The sequence below is a fragment of the Pan troglodytes genome, chromosome 8 (genome assembly GCF_028858775.2).
Source record: "Pan troglodytes isolate AG18354 chromosome 8, NHGRI_mPanTro3-v2.0_pri, whole genome shotgun sequence".
Lineage (NCBI taxonomy): Eukaryota > Metazoa > Chordata > Mammalia > Primates > Hominidae > Pan > Pan troglodytes.
This window is the reverse complement of record NC_072406.2, coordinates 72,733,300-72,754,286: the sequence shown is the minus strand read 5'-3', so window position 1 is coordinate 72,754,286 and position 20,987 is coordinate 72,733,300. Positions and strand designations below refer to the sequence as shown.

General features: G+C 36.3%; 1 protein-coding gene and 1 long non-coding RNA gene across 9 annotated transcripts in view; one reads left to right on the top strand and one right to left on the bottom strand.

The window, feature by feature from the left end:
• Window positions 1–18,673, bottom strand: part of LOC107966698 (uncharacterized) — a 47,534-nt gene extending 28,861 nt beyond the window's left edge. The window contains exons 1-3 of one of the 2 annotated variants that reach the window (XR_010146894.1): window positions 18,526–18,673; window positions 18,009–18,096; window positions 13,005–13,130 (exon numbers count right to left, since the gene is read on the bottom strand). This is a non-coding gene — a long non-coding RNA (uncharacterized LOC107966698). The remainder of the gene's footprint in view (window positions 1–13,004; window positions 13,131–18,008; window positions 18,097–18,525) is intronic. The other variant, XR_008537396.2, reaches the window with a different exon arrangement.
• Window positions 1–20,987, top strand: part of ANK3 (ankyrin 3) — a 714,446-nt gene that overhangs the window by 257,242 nt on the left and 436,217 nt on the right. The gene's annotated exons all lie outside the window — the stretch shown is intronic.

Here is a 20,987-nt window from a genome sequence, read left to right as displayed (position 1 = left end):
GTGACTGAATTGTTTTCAACTAGAATTCGAAAATGATTGTTGTTTTTCATTTAGTACCTGTAATCCAATTTAATTTTTACACAAGGACTTCATTTTACAAATGAAAGGACTGAATCTCCAGACGGTCCATTGACTGCCTTAGGTTGATACAGTCTATGAAATAACAGAGCCAGAGTTTTGGCTGTAAATCCAATTCATATTCAGAGTTTTGGCTGTAAATCCAATTTATATCCAGAATTTTGACTGTAAATTCAGTATTCTCACCACTAGAGTAAAGCTACATTTTGGAAGTTGCCCCCTTAAACTTTATCAAAAACATATGGTTAGTGCCTACATATAATTTTTGGCATTGCATAATGTAGTTTAAAATAGCAGAGTAGGAGCTTATAGTTTTCTATGAAGCTCTTTGTTAGCTGAAAGAAAATAGTTTCTACCTACTTTTCGTTATTTCCTGATCATTCTCTTAGGTAACCAAGGCAAAAAAGTTAAAATCACTTAAAAAAGGATGTTATAATGTGCTGTGCCTACAGAAATTATATTATTGTTTATCCTCTATACAATTTACATCATCAAGTCACGTGTGGGCTGCCATATTTCGAGCATTTGATATGTCTAAAGGCTCCTCCTTTTGTTCCTTCAACTGTATTAACTCCTTCATTATGAACATGATTTTGGAGAACAAATTTGGAACTTCATTGTTCTCTTTTCCTCCATCAAAGTCTTCTTAAAAATACTTTGTTATTTTATTCTGAGATCCCAGTTATCAGATTCATAACAAACATGTAGGTATGACTTCATTTCTCTTAGCTCCTGGCTTCAATGTTGAAGACAAAATATTATTAAAACAACAACAATAAAACATAGAGGTTTCTGCTAAGTCCTGTTGTTTTGATTTAACCAAGATTTCTCTTTCAGTTGTTTTCTTTTTTGTACATTGGTTAGAGATGATCTTTTTGGGATTATAAACCCTTACTTTTAAAGCGCTGCTTTAGGTGGAGTTGGAATATATCTATCAGCATGGTGTGTGTCTTTGGTGTATCTTGGCTGATTCAGAACCAGATTTTTTCGAAAGCGACTCCGTCCCATGAGGCCAGTGGAAATGTGTCCAGACAGGCTGGTGGGATATGGCCAGAGTCTTTGAGAAGGGCTCTCTAGTTAGTGAAGATATACCAGTAGGTAGTGGGAATAATTATCACTTAGTAATATGTTCTCTTCTTTGAGGAGAAAAAAAAAAATCCCTCTAAATTTTATAACTGGGTTTTGTTTCCTGATCTGATAGACTGTTTCAAAATTAAACTATTTGGCTTTTCTTTACAAAACAGGTTTTTGTTCAGATGCTTTTGTTTGGGGTAGGAAAAATTGTGTATAATACAGATCTAGAGATGCTTTTTCTCCCACATGGGTAAAATCAGACTTCTATTGTCAGCTCTGAAATAGGACTAAAACATGTCTATAGAGCTGATGTGACAAACAGAAGCCAAAATTTATGGACGCAAGGAACAGTAGTGAAAAGGAAATGCAACACTTGTCTATGATCAGTAACTATAGTTACAGTATAATCATTATTTTCAACTCAGATTTATATAAAATGGGGAGATGGTAAAACTTTTTCTGTCATAGTTGACGTGTATTTTTCTGATAAGGATTATGGTCATAGATGGCTATCAGTATGATCCTTTTGCTTTTATAAAAAAGTTGAGATTCATATCATTGCTTTGTTTTCATTCAGCATTACTATATAGTGGCATATGTGCGTTAGTCCTTCCAAATCCTTCAAATGAATGTGCTACTTTCAGTGCTGCCAGCAAGTTTTATAAATTTTATTTAAATTTCTGATTGGATGTGAATGGTAGCTCCTGAATGACACACATTTCAATAGGTAAGACTAAAGGTTTGGGGTTAACAAGATAACATTTATATTATATAGATGATAAACAATTTCTCTTCTAGATATTTTAAAATATAAAAATGTTGCAGAAAAAATTTAAATGCAGAAAAGCATAATGAAGAAGATAAAAATCTCCTACATTCCCACTACTTAGAAATAACTACTAATCACATAGTAGTATATATTCTTCTATACTTTTTTCTGTGAATACACACACACACACAGAGATGTGTGCTGTTTTCAAAATGAGTATGGAATATTTAAAAAACAAATAGACTTGCATATGTAATAATTAGGTTTTAAATTCATACTGGAAAACACCCTAAATGCTACAGAAACTCTTATTCAGTCTTATTCTTAGCCAAAAGAAAAACTCAGGTGTGATTACTATTTGAAAGGCCACAATTGCTAGAGGCCGAAGGATGAAATCACAGATCTTAAAATCACCCAATCTTAACTGTTTTATTGCACATCTTTTTTAAGTTTTTAATATAACCTGGGAAATTTGTTTTTCCTTTGATTCAACCCATTGTTCCTATCACTGACCCCCACTTTCAGAGAGAGGCAGAGGCATCTTTCATCCTTTCCCTCTTCTTGGCAGCCTTCTCTTCAGAGTGACTTCAGTGATCTAAAGAATGTTGGTCCTGGCCGGGCGCGGTGGCTCACGCCTGTAATCCTAGCACTTTGGGAGGCCGAGACGGGCGGATTACGAGGTCAGGAGATCGAGACCATCTTGGCTAACACGGTGAAACCCCGTTTCTACTAAAAATACAAAAAATTAGCCGGGGGTGTTGGCGGGCGCCTGTAGTCCCAGCTACTTGGGAGGCTGAGGCAGGAGAATGGCATGAACCTGGGAGGCGGAGCTTGCAGTGAGCCGAGATCGCGCCACTGCACTCCAACCTGGGAGACACAGCGAGACTCCGCCCCACCCCCCCCCCAAAAAAAAGAATGTTGGTCCTGCCCTCTGGCATTAGAATGCCATAAAGATCTCTAAGTTTGTCTGTGCGTGGAAGCACTGTCTCCATAAAGTTTGAGCATGTCCATTCTCTGTAAGTATGTATTCCTGTCCCTTTCCTGCACTACCTGGACTTTTTGAAAAACTGCTGAAGGATAGTGAATTTCTATCTGCTACTAACTGTAGCAAACTTGAAATTTCTTTGGAAATATTTAATTTATTAATTTATTATTTTTTAGAGATAGGGTCTCATTCTGTTGCCCAGGCTGGAGTGCAGTGGTGTGATCATAGCTCACTGCAGCCTCGAACTCCTGGGCTCAAGCAATCCTCCCGCCTCAGCCTCCCAAGTAGCTGTGACTACAGGTGTGCACCACCATGCTTGGCTTTTTTTTTTTTTTTTTTTTTGGTAGAAACAGGGTCTTATTTTATTGCCCAGGCTGGTCTTGAACTCCTGGCTTCAAGCAATCCTCCCATCTTGGCCTTCCAAAGTACTGATTACAAAGGTGAGCCTCTGCACCTAGCCTGTTTATTCAAAAAGTTCATGTAAACATTGCATTCCACTCTGTCATATGTCATTGTTTTCATAGAAGGGTAATTTGCCAAGTCATATTACCATTCACCCTCCCTAAGTTAAACCAGCACTCTAGGAAGATGTCCACCTTTGCCCTTGGGTTTTTATGCTTCAATCTCCTCACCCCAAGCCTGTTGAGGTTGAGAAGTCACGTTAGTCATTCATTCAGTGAATTGCATTACCTAGTGCTCCTAAATGAACAGGATAGGAAAGTTGTCCTTTTCTTAAGGTGTCCTTCATACTCATCTTCTTATTATCTTCATGATAGGATCACATTTGAGATGCGCATTATTGCCTCGTTTATGTCTTCTGATCATCTTAGTGAATGTAAAATCCTGACTTATACTCTTGCATTTGAATATAGAATGTAATTCCTAAGACAAAGAATACTTAGGCATCTGGAAGTTTCTGAAGCATTAGGAAATAGATTTATATCCTGGATTTTCTTTATAAAATGAAAAAATGTAAGTTCTTGATGTTATTTGTAAACTTTTAGAAAATAGAAATACAAAGAAAAAACAATGGTAATCCATCACTCAGACAAAAATCACTATTAACATATTTTTAGGCATTTCCTTTCAGAATTTTTTCTATTTAAATACATGAGTGTGAATGTCTGTGGGTGTCTATAGACATGTCTGTGGATATTACGAAATTGGAATCATGTTTTATATTCAGGTTTGTATCCTTTTTTTATTTGATATTCTGTGCACATTCTTTGATGTCATGAAATATTCTTCAGTTGTGCTCAAAATACTCTCAAGTGTGTGTTCTGTTACTTATGCATGAAATAATTCCTACCTTACAGCTGCCTGTGGGGAAGGACGGGGGAACTGTAGGTTGCTGCCCTTGTTATCAGGTGTTTCAGGTTGTTTTCCTGAATCTTTGAGCTCCATGAAGAAGAGGATGCCGTCATAGGCAATGAATGCTATGATTTTACAAATGTTGTATAAGTTTAAAATCTCAGTTTTTCTTTATTATGATAAGTTGTTCATTCACCTGATATTCAGTCAATTTCTACCATGTGTCAAGAAATGTGTGAGCAGTAGGGATGGAGTAGGACATAATCCTATCCTTAGTGCTTGTGAGGTTGCTGTTGCCTGACCCAGTCTCTGTTGAAAGTAACAATGTTGCTTCTTAAGACATAAATGAATTATTTTAAGAGGAAAAGAATTCATTGTTCTGATAAGTTTATAAAATGCTGCAACTATATCTCACTCTCTGAAATAGAGCTCTGAGAAGTCCTATAGCTAAAAAAGAAAACTAACAAAAACCCAACTCTATTCAGCTTTATTAAATCAAGCATTTCCAGAACTTTTCTAATCACAGAAACCTTTATCCGAACACATTAAGATGCCCCTGAATTCTCCTAATGAATACAGTAAATTATTTAGCACTACAGTGTTTTGTGATGGCTTAGTTCTTGGCTGAAGGTTGAATTGTTACTGGAAATCTATGTGATGATATAAATTATCAAGGGATTTTTTTTCTGACCTTAAGTTAGTCTCAAATAATAGCATGAGGACTATTGATACCAAAGTGCTATCCTGAGATTTCAGCACTGCTAGGTAATTGCAAAGAGGATTGCAGTGGTGCTTAACCACGTATGTATGTCTGCTTGCAGATCATTCAATTAGTCTTTGCCTTGAACTTCTGAAAATCTTTATTTCCAAGTCTTACTTGACATCTGTCATAAGCATCTCTTGAAATGCTAAATTAGAGCCACTCTATCCGATAAGATCTAAGTTCTCCTTCTCTAAAATTTTTCTATTAAATATCCCTGAAATAAATTCTGAGCATACAAGGGCTTTCACTGATAATGACTCCTTATCAAATATTAATATTATTATTAATCTGCTTTTGGCTCCTTTTTGTAACTCTTCTCTCTAGGGCCTTTATTTGCGGTATGGGAAAGCTCCAGTATCTAGTGGCAGCTCCATTGAATGAAAGCACATTTTCATCTCAGCTTATTCCTTTGATGCATGTATGTTTTCCAGTCCTGTTTAGCATTTTAGTATAGAATTTTGTTGTCAGGCCATGGGTAAAAAGTATTTTGATGTATCTAAGGTAAAAAATTAGTAATTTCTTATAATAATGATGGGGGTTTTAAAATGTTATTCTTGAAAGGCAATTTGGCAATATTTTTCAATTGTCACAAGGTATATAGTGTTTGATCAAACAATTTCACTGCTATGAATGTATCCAGTAGATATCCTCATAAAAACAAGCCCTCATGATAATGTATAAGAATCATCATTGCAGCTTTGTCTTCCTATAAGGCATTCAACAAATGACTGTTGGTATCCATGCAACTGAATACCAGGCAGCCATTAATAAGTGTAAATATATCTGCATGGGAAGATCTTCAGCATAGACCAGTATACTGTATACCAGTAACTGGAAAAATGATACCAACTGGTTTATACAGAATATCTTCTTAAAAGTAATAACAGTAACAAAAAGGTAATACACACAGACACATACACACTGTATATCTGTGTATATACGTTTTTGTTTGTTTGTTTTCTGGGACTATGCGCAAGAACTCTTGGCTTTGTTTTCCTTGAAGATAGGGACCAATTGGCTTGTAATTTGCTTTTTGTATTTTTCTGTATTGTTTGGAATTTCAAACTAATTGCATTTATTACTATTTTTTGTCAGTGTAAATTATCTGTATGGTGTGATTTGGGGTCTTTTTTGTAAATGTCAAATGAGACAACACATGTCAAAAGGCTAGAGCAGTGCTAATATTGATATTGTTTCAATGTGGTTTTTAAAAATCAGTGCTGTGAAGAAATAATAAGGGCACCAGGGGAGATAAAAGACATATCCTAGAAAGTCAGAGGATTGCAAGTCAGGGAAAAATATGAGAAAAAGGGTTTGTTTGGGGGATGTGGGAAAGGATGACTGCTTTTAATTTTATTAACTGCACTTATTTCAAGTTTTGTTCTCTCTGTAAACGTTATTATTTTATACTTGTTTTTTCTTTGTTTGTTTTTTATTCTTTGGCTTCTTTATTAGATTACCTCTATACTCTGTGCTATTCCATTTCCTCCCACTCCCAACTATTGGTCTGTGTGGTTCTTTGTTGTCCTCTTTTCTGGAAGGGTTGCAGTAAGAGCGGGGCTTTGGGTATTGTTACCAAAGTCAACATCAGCGTCTATCCTGTGCCTATCACTGACCAGCCACGGGGGTGATTGTCCTCCAACAGCCTAATATCTGAACCACCTCAAATGTGTATTTCTTCTACTCAAGTCAACGAATTCTGACATTCTCTATTTTTGTACTAGGAGACGGTGAATTGCTAGGGCTTTTTTTTTGTTTCAAAAAATAGTATAAAATTGCTTAAACATAATACTGCATTGATATTATTGGAAAATGCAAAGTACTGCATGATGGCAGAAAATGTTGACTTGCAAGAAATCATTGTGGTTTATTTATTGTCATGGTTATCTAACTTAATTTACCAAGCATAGCTCCCCTAATGTGTAGTTGTGCAATTGAACAGCTGAGGCCCACACAGTTACCCAAAATGACGAATTTCTATCCAACTAAAATAACAACAAAGAGCTGTAAAATACACATTTCCCCTGTGATATTGTAAGTTCTTCAATGCTCAAATGCTTCATATCCCACCATTTCTGTGATTTTTCTGATTCGACTAGCTGGAAACCAAGGAAAGCCGAAAAACTTTGTAGACTGACACGGAAGATTATTGTAAATATTTTCCCATCTATAAGAGGAAAACTATTCAACTCCGATTCTGGTCCCTGTTTTCTCTATCACTAAGTCTAAAGTTGGGGGATGAAATTACACACAGATAAATAGATTATTATAGAAGTTATCTTTGACCATTCAATTAACTTGTAAAGCTTGATGTCCATGAGACCACAGTTCCATATGTGAGGCACAGTCAATTTGGTGAGAGAATGGGTTTCATTGGCACGGATTCATTTTCCAATCTGATAAATGAAAGGATGTGACTAATTGATAATGTGTTGATAGCCAGTCTTTAATGTTAGTAAAAGTTTACAATTGGAAGAGAAATATTATATTCAGCACATGTTCAGTGTGAGATAAAAAATGGCATATAGGACCACTATATATATATACCACCATATATATATATATATATATATATATATATATATATACACACACACACACACACACATACATACACACACATACCACTATATATATATATAGTATATACTAAAAAGCACTGTGTGTGTGTGTATGTGTATATATATATACACTAAAAGTGGTGTGTATATATATATATATACACTAAAAGTGGTGTATATATATATATACACTAAAAGTGGTGTATATATATATATATACACTAAAAGTGTGTATATATATATATACACTAAAAGTGGTGTATATATATATATACACTAAAAGTGGTATATATATATATATACACTAAAAGTGGTATATATATATATACACACACACACTAAAAGTGGTATATATATATGCACTAAAAGTGGTATATATATATGCACTAAAACTGGTATATATATATACACTAAAAGCGGTATATATATATACACACACACATATATACTAAAAGTGGTATATATATATATATACTAAAAGTGGTATATATATATATATATACTAAAAGTGGTATATATATATATACTAAAAGTGGTATATATATATACTAAAAGTGGTATATATATATACTAAAAGTGGTATATATATATATATATATATACTAAAAGTGGTGTATATATATATATATATACTAAAAGTGGTATATATATATATACTAAAAGTGGTATATATATATATGTATATATACTAAAAGTGGTATATATATAGTGGTCCTATATATACTTCTCATATATACGTGTGTGTATATATACACACACACATACATGCACACACCACTTTGTATATGACCGCAAAGAAATATTAGAATATTAAAAAGACAAGTCTGTCTCAGTATTTCATTTTAGCCCTATCTTTTATTAATGTATGGTGTGCAATAACAAATCACAATAACCAGTGTATATTGAGTGATATAATATATTATGCTGAAGTTCTTTCATTGCATCATCTCATTTATTCTCACCTTAATGTTGTCTTTATTTTAAAGCTGCATTTTAAAGCAAAATCTGCCAAAGTTCACCCATCTAGTAAATGACAGAGCTGGGACTGGAAACCAGGCTAGAATATCCTTGTGTATGAATCAGTAATCATGGTAAACAAGAGATTGGTCAGGGAAAAATTTTGGTTGGAATGGAAGGAGAGAGAGTCCAGTATGTAAAATGTGATTTTGCTATTTTACTTGAAAATTGTAGATTTGTAGAATATCAGACACCCATACTTAAATATGAGTACAGCCTAATTATTGCTGTTCCTTTTTCTTTCAGAAATTTGATACTCAAAATTCACAAATGAGAGCTTCTCCACATTTTTACTTAATTCATAATTTCTTCACACATTTATAGACAATACACACTTCAAGCATGTATGGTGCTAAATTACATATTTTTGAAAAGTTTTTAGGCCGGGCACGGTGGCTCCTGCCTGTAATTCCAGCACTTTGGGAGGCCGAGATGGGCAGATCACCTGTGGTCAGAAGTTCGAGACCAGCCTGACCAATATGGAGAAACCCCATCACTACTAAAAATACAAAATTAGCTGGGTGTGGTGGTGCATGCCTGTAATCCCAGCTACTTGGGAGGCTGAGGCAGGAGAATCACTTGAACCCAGGAGGTGGAGATTGCAGTGGGCCGAGATCATGCCACTGCACTCTAGCCTGGGCAACAAGAGCAAAACTCCATCTCAAAAAAAAACAAAACAGTTTTTTATATGTTTTTTCCATTTTATCTTGAAATATTAAATTTAACTTTGTCTCAGTAATTTCACATTGTGTTTATGTAAGTTCAGTTACTTTGCCTTTCAATGACTTGCAGCTCCATATTTATTAGGTTTCTCCAACTTATGTATTCATAAACAGTCTATAAAATTTCCAAGGAATAAATCGAGTTTGTTTGCTTAAACTGTTTTCCTTTTTCTTTTATTACCTGTTCTTCTCTGAAAAAATAGTTTAAGTACATACTTCCCATGATTTACTGGGAAATATTTTTTAGTTCGAAAAGAATAATATAAAATAATTGAATAATTTTTGCTCTTTAATTATAAAAAAAGAATGTATTTTAAATGTTACTTGTGAATATTTAGGTGAAAGATGTTCTCATAAAAGATTAATAGTGCCAGCCTGTGGCTAAATATGCCTCTATTAACAATTTTGATATTTAAATATCATAAACGTAAACCTGTTTGCCAATTTTTCAAAAACCTTCTGTAAAGAATGGAGCCTTACTTCTTTAAAAATCTGATACCTCCCACATCCTGCTAAAGATGTGTTCAGGATTAGGATATAAGCGTTGGTGGAATAATTTTATTATCAAAATGAAATGAAACTTCTAGAGTGGCAGTATGGGGAGTGGAAGAGCAACTATATGTTAATGAATTGCTGCGTTGAAGCCTAAGCAGTGGCTACGTGATAATGTTTGAGTTTGCTCTTTTCTCCTATGAAAGTTTGTTCATTTTCTGTTTCATAAGGGTAGTAAGCTGATAATGTATTAAATTGCCAAGTAATTGCATTTTGAGTCAGCCAATAAATTTTAAATCTTGAATGAATTGCATATATTTCCTGAGTTTCACTCTCCATATTTTCTTTTTAATAGCTTTATTGAGATATAATTTACATACCATACATTTGACTCATTTAAAATATACAATTCAGTGGTTTTTAGTATGTTTACAGAGTTGTGTCACCGTCACTACTATCTAATTCCAGAGCTTTTTCATCCCCCAAAAAGAACACTACTCCTATTAGCAGGCACCCTCCATTACCCTGGAAACCCCTCCATTTCCCAGCCCTATAGGTGACTAGTGATGTATGTTTTTACTTTACACATTTGCTTATTGTGCAAATTTCACATAAGCAAAATCATACATTATGTGGTGTTTAGTTTCTGGCTTCCTTCACTTAGCATAATGTTTTCAAGGTTCATCCATGTTGTAGCATGCATCAGTATTTCATTCTTTTAATGGCTGAGTGATATTCCGTTGAGATATATACATGTTGTTTATTCATCAGCTGATGGACATTTCAGTTGTTTCTACTTTTTGCCCACCATGAATAATTACTGCTGGGAAGATTCATATAAAAATTTTGTGTGGACCTGTGTTTTCAGTTTTGGAGGGTATATATCTTAGATTGGAATGGCTAGGTCAAATAGTAACTATATTTAACCTTTTGAGAGTCTTCCAGACTGTTTTCCAAAGCAGCTACACATTCCTACCAGCAGTGTATGAGGCTTCTTATATCATTACAATAGGAATAATAAAACCTATTTCACCATTGTTCTGAAGATTAAACAAGGCAAACATGTAAAGTGATTAGGGCGTTATTGGCATCGTGAGGGTTTAATAAATGTCTCTTTCTTTTCCTTGTCATTATTAGAAACACCTCTTATCCTGATCCAAAATCTTGAGCCACAGGACTCTAACTGAAGAGAAAGAAAATGAATCTACTGCCTCCTCCAAAGCTAGTCCTTCAGATACTAGAAGACAATTATGCCCTCTTTATCAAAGGCCCTACTTAAACCAGTTCAGTGATAATCTATTTTCTATACCCGTTTTTCATAAATAGACCCATGTGTTGTTTCTTACATAATTATAGAAGTGTTCAAGAGAAACGAAGAGAGTGAGTGGCAGGACCATGGTGTGATGCAGGAGGAAGAGCTCTTGGCTAGAATCTGCTCCCAACTCTCCAACTAACTGTGAATCATTGAATTGTTACTTAATGCCTCTATAAAATAAAGGCTCATATGAGATGATCTCTAGGGTAGTTCCAGCTCTACTTAATATTTGGTTTCTACTATAGCCAGAAAAAGAGCTTAATTTCACAAATAGCTAGACTTTTCCCAATGAAATACCCTAACTCTTCATCCTAAGTCCTCTTTTTTTGAAAAAAAAAAAGAAAAGAAAAAGAAAACTATTCCTATTAGGAATTCTTACACTGCTGTAAAGCATTCTGTCAAGTTTTACTATTGAGTTTATTTCGGAAATCATTTGAGAAGATGTCCCTGGCTTCTAACAAAGGGAAGAATCCTGCAATGTTTGGCCTCAGTGGCAGAGTGACCTAGCCTTTCAATATCCCTCTAGTCACACTTTCTTACTCATTTCACTCTGGTTTAATTTCCTCCCAAAACTCTTCAAGAGGAATGTCTCTCCTTTCTTTTGAATTTTACAGTTTCCTGCCCTATGGATACAGACATGATGACTGATCAGGACTATATTTATTTTTGCTGGTCATTTAGATGTGGACTTATGTTATTCCAGGCAACTGGAAATCATACATATTGATCTGTAATTTTGTGCAATGTGCATGGGAATTTTTATAGTTGACATAGGATCTAAAAATTCCTACACAAGTCTCAGTAGTAAATGAAGAACTTCTCTCTCTTTTCTTTTCTTTTCTTTCTTTTCTTTCTTTTTTTTTTTTTTTTGGTGACTAGGTCTCACTCTGTCACCCAGGCTGGAGACTGGAGTGCAGTGGGGCAATCATGGCTCACTGCAGCCTCAAATTCTCAGGTTCAGGTGATCCTCCCACCTCAGCCTCCTGAGTAGCTGGGACTACAGGCGTGTGTCACTAGGCCCAGCTAATTTTTGTGGGGACAGCTTTCACCATGTTGCCCAGGCTGGCCTCGAACTCCTGGGCTCAAGTGATTGCACCCGTCCTCCCAAAGTGCCGAGATTACAGGTGTAAGCCACTGTGCTCGGAGCAGGAACTTCTCATGAGAATCTGGTTTATCACAGAAACATAGTTAGAGAATAGAGTCCTGAAACATTTGCTTTGGAAGGCCTAAGGGTGTGGCTCATTGATTTCTAGATAATGAATGCAGCAGGCTAAGGAAATGTTTTTATGAGCATTTTTTGATGCTTTAGGGTGACTTCGCATTTTTAATATCATGAGCATAGAATTAGTTCCACACATTGCACCTAATTAAAAGTGACATTTGTGTTATAATTTTGTTGTTGAATATTTGACATGAGGCACTTTGACAGTATATTGGGGGTTACCAAGTAGAGCTAAACATAATTTTTGGAAACTAGAAATAGAGCAAAAATATTCCATCTTCGTATGCTAAAGAAAAGAATCAGAAACACTTTGACAAACAGTAGTTTCTCAGCACATTACGTCGGGGGTTCTCTGCATGTGGATCACTTTTAGTTAGGTAATGTTTAAGATGTTTTAGTTAGAGAGTGTTCTTATAGAGACAGCCTATCTCCCTGTCCACAGACAAGGCTTTGTGAATCTTTGACCAATTATGTCAGATATCTTGGAATAAATAGCAGGTTATTACTTTGTCTACTATTATCTGGTTTTCAGAAAAAATATTTTTTAGGAAAAAGATATGTGTTAATTTGAAGCATCACATTTTAAAGCAAAACATAAAAGTATTTATAGTTAAAAATGTAAAGATGAGAAGAAAACCAATAATCTAATACATATAATTTTTCTTTCCTGAATAAATACTTAACATTTTTCTCACCTCTTGATTAGCTCTGTGATAGAAGTTGTTCTAATGAATGGCGACAACAGCACCGATTAGCACCCTTATCTCTGGCATTATTATCTCTCTGCAGACTTAGAGCTGTTTCTTCTTTACTGTATATACCTATAGTACCCACATAGAAGGCACAAAGTTTCATACAGTGTGGAGAGAAATCTCTGTGTGAAACAATGCTAATCTTTTCAGTGTTTCTGGACCATTTCGTAGTTTTAGTGGATTACATTTCTTGGCAAAGAAGACAGCATTTTTAGCTCCTCAGCAGAGAGTTAAAAATGTCTTCTTGGTGGAATGTACCCATCATTCCCCTTGGAGCATGATATACAAAAAGCTCCCTTCCTCCACACACAAAAAAAATCTTTCTAGAGGAGAAAGAGTTGAGCTGATTTTATTATATTTGTTCGTGAAATTTAAGGCTCCAAAAAAAAGTAGAAATGAAAAGTGTAAAGAAAATCTATTATCTGTCTCAAAAAAAAAAAAAAATCTCCTGGAAAATTTTTTGGTTTGGGTTTTTTTTTTTTTTTAAGCAAGATTGTAAAATGTTCACCATTGAGAATAAAGTGGAACAGTTATATTCCTTTGCAACAGGGCCGCTAACCTGATAGATCAGAGAATTTTAATGTATGTTCAATATGATCACTCTTGATATTCTTATGGAAAAGATGGGGAAATGCAAGGAAGAGAAATAATGGTAAATAGTTGAGTGATTTTACCCAAAGATGACAGGGAGCTTTACAAAAACATGCCAGAGGGTTCTGTCTTGGGCCTTGACCTAGCCACTGTTTTTGTCAGTGGCCAGGATAAAACAGACACAGTGCTCATCCCCTCAAATCTAGGCAGACGGAAAATATATTGACTGCCAAAAATACCAAGATCTGAAAAAGTGGGTCAAAAGATGACTTTTAATAGGGATAAATGTAAGGTTTAAGAAAACTTATGGAACAAGTCCAAAAGAGGAAAGAAATTTCTTAGCTATAGAACCTAGGGAGGCTGGGTGTGGTGACTCACACCTGTGACCCCAGCACTTTGGGAGGCCAAGGCGCATGGATCACTTGAGCCCAGGACTTCCAGACCAGCTTGAAAAATGTGGTGAAACACAGTCTCTACAAAAAAATACAAAAATTAGTTGAACATGGTGGCACAAGCCTGTAGTCCCAGCTACTGGATAGACTGAGGTGGGAGGATCACCTGAGCCTGGGAGGTCAAGGCTGCAGTAAGCCATGATCGTGTCACTGAACTCCAGCCTGGGAGACAAAGTGGGACCCTGTCTCAAAGAATAAAAAATAAATAAAACTTTAAAAAAGAACCTAGGGAAAGAAGATAGCAAAGAACAGAGATATGACAGAAATTCTTAGCTTTGGTTATACACTCTATGTGGGTACCTGGAGAGTTTTTAAGAAATTTCAATGCCTGGGCATCACTCCAGCCAATTAAGTTGGAATCTCGGGGGGTGAGGCCCAGGTACTGATACATTTAAAAATCTCCCCACATGATATTATAGTGCATCCTAAGTAGAAAACCACTGATTTTATTTTATGGATAGATTTATAAATCCAATAAAGAACTAACAGTACATGACTGCCCATCTCTTTAAAAAAAAAAAAAAAGCTAAATTTTTTGTTGATCTGATCACATTTAGAGAAATTTAGGGGAAAAAGGAAGTCTGTACAGGAAGAACAAGACTAAAATGGAGAAATGATTCAAAGTCTTAGAACTCTTTAAGAAATTGTAAATACTTAAACTCTTAATATAAACACATATATGGCAGTAAACATTTTCAAGGAACAGATCTTAGCATGCATGCTTTTACACTCAGGGTTATCAAAGAAAACTGGGGTTACTATTTGGGAATGTCTCCAAAAATATAGACTAGATTGTCTGTAGAGAATCAGAATATCACAAAGACTATCCTGTAAGAAATAGGGGCCTCATTAAAACGAGTCTTCTCCTTTTGGTAGTTTGGAGTTGGACACATTTATCAAACCTTTTTGTTTGTTTGTTTGTTTTTTTAACTTTGTCAACAGTTATCTAGAATATAGAACCCTGGCCTTCCAATCATGGAAAAGCACTGATTTCTGCCAGCTCTTGACCAAATCTTCCCATTTTGCCCCTCCTTATTAGCTAGTTTAGTAAATCTCTTCTTTGTTCTAGTTTCTCTCTCAAAGCACAAATTGCACATCCGTAAACCTGTACTTCCATTGTTCTTCTTCAGTCCCCTTGGGCACCCCACCCGCTGACTACCTCTTTCAGCATCTAAGCAGCATTGTACAGAACTTCCCCTTTCTTCCCGTCTTGTGGCAGGGAGGTATCCAGTGCTGACTTGGTGATTGCAGAAGAGGGATTAATGTGAGAAGAAGCTATTTTCATATCAATCTCTTTACTCTGTCAGGGGTGAAATGTGTGAATTTATATTTGATTGCGTGATTTTCGACCTTGCCCAATCCGAGTTTGCAGGGGAGTCATTTCAAACACTTTTCCTGATACTAAGCCATTCAAATAATAGTTATATTGTCTTGTTATTAACTTGTCCTCAAGTCAGTGATTGCCTTTTCCTGAGGACGGTTTTGCTGCAATTTTTGATGGAATGTTGAAGTCAGGGCATACACCTAGACGCAGTCAGACAAAGTATGTCTTATGTATACAGATTCAATTTAAACAAATGCATTATTGGGCCCACCCTGGCCGTCTTTATTCACCCTGCTTGTTGATGTGCCTATCTGTGCTTCATAACATGTTTGGATGTTCCTATCCATTACCAACAAATGTATGCACTGAAAATATCATTTTGATCCAGTTATATATAGGGTGACTATTTTAATAACTGTAAAGCATTACTTATTAAACTGCATTAGTTCTTTTAATCTTAATTATTATTATTTGGTAGTGTAAAGAAGTAGCATGGTAAGTATAGCATTCATTGATTGTGGTTTAGGTTTGAGAAAAGAGTTTTTCTCTTCAGATCTAATACTGGAGAAAGGATGCTCTCCCCTTGAGAAAAAGGACCAGAAACCAGGGCCTTTATTTTAATGAAATATGAGCAGCCTGTGATAGGATGTGACATGCTGAGAGAGAGCATATGATAAAGGCCAGTGTGGCCATTCAGGGTAGATTCAGGCTTAGTTGAAAATGAACATGCATTTTGAGTTTTGTGACCTGTGCTTAAATTGCATCCCTGCTTCCAGCCAGTGTTTCACTAGAAGTCACTACTTTTCTGGGTGTTAGTGTCTTTCTCTGCAAAGTGAAATTATTTAACAGAATTACTCAAACCTCTCACTCAAAATCCTCTATGGTATTGTGAATTATAAAGTCATATCTCATGTATGTACAGTATTATGCCATAGATTTGTATTTTAATAAAATTCAGCAATAATTGAAGTGTCCATTCAAACTTATAAATTTATGGTTCTGTCTGCATTGTGTTGTTAGTGTCTTTATGTGGAAAATATGAGAATAAAATGAATTCTTAGGACTATGGACAATAAGAACTCTGAGGTACAATTTTTTTGGTGGTAATACTTTCAAAATCTGGAGAACTAAGACACTTTCTCCTCAACTTCTTAGATATTTCAGAATATTAGTGATGGTATAAATTTGACATAAATTCAGATATAAAATGACACAAAATAAATAATACATTGAGGTGAAATCAGAACAGGGCCCTCAGAACACCCTGAGAACACCAGCCAGTCTAATTTGAATGCCACTGGAGATACCTTGTTAGTTCTCCAAGAAATATTCAAGAGACTTAGGAAAAGTGTATCTGTTTGGCTGACTCTGGCAATCATCTTTTTGTGCCTTAAATTTCTTATGTAACTTCCATGCAAAGTTGTATTTTCTCCCCAAGTTTCTAATGATTCTTGCTTTCCTAAATACTGCCTTTCTGGCTTCTTCATCTGCTGAGTCATTGTATCTGCCTCTGGGAGACAGGTGGTTATTTCCCAAAGGGTTTGCTCCTGACGACAAGTGATTCCCTATATATTAGCAGCTTAGGTGTTTCTGCTGTTTGGCTTCTTTTTAGATAAATCACAGTTTTTGTGAAGGGAGTGTACAGCTAAGCTCAGGAATAGGGAATTTCATGTGGGTGTGCTCAAAGGAATTGGTGGTGTGTTCTAGGCTGGCTTTTGTCTTCATGTTTCAGGTGTTAGAGGGCAAAGGTGAGAAAACCATTCTGCCATCTGCTTTTCTGAGCTGAGCTGTTCTAGCTTTCTTAGGCTTGTGTCTCATATGCTCGACTCTGCTTTTGAAGCTCTTGCCACCAGAGCTGTGGTATATTTCAGAGACACAAGGAAGTTTTACAAAGACCGATTGGAGACAGATGGCTTTCAGATAAAGGAAGCACTGAAAATATTGGCAAAGGAGATTGGCAAATGTCTAGGAGGGTGTGTGTAAGTTCCTAAAAACAGTAAATTACTAGGAGCCCATTGAAGGAACTCAGGGCTAGTGATCTGAGATGCCTTTGGTTCATTAAGGTCATATTCCAGAAAGAAGCTGCATTTTACTTGCTGGGTGAGAAAGACTGGGAAATCTTTATGGAAACAGTTTTAAAATCCACCAGGCATCATTAATTAACGCCGACAAAAGAAGCAATCAGTCAGAAAGAGAAAAGACCTAGAATGATGCATCAGCATTGAAAGCAGATGATCTTAATAAAGTAGAAGAGGGTTCCAGGCAGTTGCAAAAAATTAGCTGAGTAAAGACTCTGAGGTAGTTATTTAACAAAGGTAGCAGCAACAGGTATCTGAAAATGTCTAGAGTGCCTCACCACATCCATTATGTGATTGTCAGGTTGAAGTTCCTAGTTAGTACAGGAACCAGTGGCAGTGTCCCCGACCTGCCAGATCATACAGGGTTTTGAAGTGAGAAATATGGTGAATGAGACAGGTAGGTGTGCTGTTTATGACAGATGTGGGTGGCTTTCAGATAAAGGAAACATTGAAAATATGCTCAAAGCTTTTCACCCTCAGACCAAGAGACTTAACCTTTTACCTGTCACAGGAACACAATCTCAAATTGTTCTGTATATAACACGTCTATCCTTTGAAAACGGAATATATTTGTTCCTCGTAAGCCGATTCTGTCAAGACACAGTTGAGTACTTTTCAGTTTAGGCTCTTGGATATGCACTATCACTCATTTTGATGTATTATATTTTATGGTACTTTTTAGTGTCCTAACTTTATATTTAAAAACTCTCCCATATTTTACATAGAATAAATGTCATCAACATTTTTTTGTTAGGAGCATTAAGGCCAATCCAATTCTCTTTTTTTAAAGGTGATGCATATTCATAAATTCCTTGATGTTTTAGGTCTGAATAACGTAAGTAAGGCTTCTCATTTCCACTACATTATTTGCAGACCCTCAAGCATGACCCCATTGTCTTCACACAGGTGTAACTCCAATGAAATAATTGGGAGCCTCATGTAAATCTGGCTGATGTTAATAACTTTCTTCTGTTATTATTCCCTTAAACTATCCATTGCTACGTGGTAGATATTTTTACCTGAGCTTATTGTTTTCTGTTTCCCTTTCTCTCATCTAGTCATCCAAAACAATATTGCAAGTTCACAAGAAAAAGTAACCTCTGTTTTCATCTCTTCTGCTCCCAAAGGTCAGAACCAGTCTCTCTCTCCCTTGTGCTCTGGCTGAATTTTCTCAGTACTGCTGTTACTACGTACAATCATTGTATATGAGGTCATAATCAGCTGGTATTTGCCTGTTTCTTCCTCTAGATTATGAATGTCTTTGGGGTCTGGAGGGGTGCCTAATTATTACTTATCACAGTAACCTAAGGTGTACCAGACACATATTAGGACCCTCCCTAAGAGATGTTGGAATGTACCTTCCTGTAAATGGAATTATGGAGTACCTGAGCTGCTAGCAAATCTCATTTTCTTGAGTTACTTTGATGGCAATATGAGATTACTGTGGAAGAAGCTAGTTTCAAATGAAAGAACATGACAGGAGAGAGTACACTTTCATTTCCCAGTAACTTCCATCTGTACTTGCAGGATGCCGATTCAGAGATTTTTGTGCACAAAACATCACAACTTCCCTGGGCAATTTTTATGTATGGGAAATAATAACAGCCAACATTTTTTGTTCATGCTATGTGCTAGATAGCTGAAGGCACTTTCCATCCTCACCCGTTTTATTCCTTACAATAACCCTATGAAAAAGATTGTATATTATTCTACATATTAGAATAGAAAGAGACAGGTTAACTAACCCAAGAACATTTGTGAAATGGCACAACAGACCCGTGATTGTGCCTGTTCCTGATTCAGGCCACGTCTTCTCTCTACTCTACTACACTACCACCCACTGCATTTCACTGATTCGCTCTCAGACTTAAATGGTTTCTGGCAGGATATACCAGGCTAGGAATAGTGAGGACCCAAGGATAAGGCAGACATGAAGGAGGGGTTGTTTGCTTTAATAAGCAGAGCCTAGAATCTTCGAGAATATTCTCTCAAAGGAAATCAGGAGGCCCTAACTCTAACTCTTTTCCTGTCATTTTCACCTTCCCCATGAGGCTCCATCCTTTCATGTTCCTCTTCCAATACTCTAAGGAGACACTGATGATCATTTTATCCTATGACTTAAAGGGCGACATGAAGGGTGAATCCCCTTTTTTGGTTCCATTAACATAACAGAGACCACTGGAACTTGCTAAACACCAAGGGAGAGCAAAAGGGATATAAACACAATTTTAGAACATATTAGCAATCTATTCTATAAATTCCAGGCTTCTGTTCTACCTGACTTCATCTTCTGCCAGAACTGGCAGAGCCTTTATCTTCTCCTCATTTCCTTCAACATCCATACATTAGCACAGTGATCCTAATGGTTTTCTCCATTATGAGGGCAACTTTTACTTACTTAGTAAGAGACAACATTTATTGTTCATAGGAATTTGTAGGCCCCTTTCAATTACCATACCCATCATTTCTATCCATTCCTGGTATCCACAGTTTAGCTCTAACTTTGCACATGTTTAGCATCTTTCTATGGAGAGGGTGATGTATTATTGCCCTCTGCCCAGGAGCTCCTTCTGAGTATGACAAACCATGGTTAAAGTCAAGGTAGAGAGACTTAAGGCTGTCTTACAGGCCCAACTTCCTAAGAAATATGCCCCTTCCTTAGATTGACTCCAGGAATGGAGACCCACCAATGTTTGACCTTTTGGCCAGAAGACTAGAAAAGTCCCAACTATAGTTGATAGTTGAAGACTTGGGCAGGCAACTAAGCACATGGCCCAGGCTCAAGGGAGAGAGGAGCAGTAAGAAGAATCCTATTCAGTGTTAGAGAGCAGTCAAACAATAAATTAAGGTTAACCAGACCTAGCAGCAGGAAGCAAAAATCTAGTGTTGGAGATTGTGATTTGGAAGTCAGGTGGCAATCCCCGAGTAGGATTTCATAAGCCAGGACTTGAGTCTTAGAGGAACTTGGGTACAGGACCAAAGGAAGACTAGCAGCTAAGACTGAGTTGATTTTGGCTGATGAGGGTCAAGAATGAATGGTGCTAGAGCCTGCTATGGGACCATCCTATTGATGATCACAGTGCCTCAAATGTAGGGAATTATTAGGATACAGTTAGAAGACATCATCAAGATTCCAATTGGCAGTTGCCGTCCCATTCATTATTATAGCGTCATTGCTGGTTAGTTCAGTTAGGTGAATAGTGTCAGGACAGGGTGTGTTTCCTCCTGTGGGATCAGGGTAGGAGAGAGGTAGTTTGAAAAACCATTGATTGGTGTAGTAATATAATTTTCTTACTCATGGGGAAAATAGGCCCACTGTTTTTACAGTGTAAATTATAGAAACTAATGCTTGATGAGATATTTTTGACTAATGATAGGAAATAGAGTGATTCATTCCAAGAAAGTGAGTGACTCAATCTCCTAGGGAAGATGCGCTGTGTTTCCCCAAAGGGGGCGCTGGCAGCTTGACTCCTGACTGGAT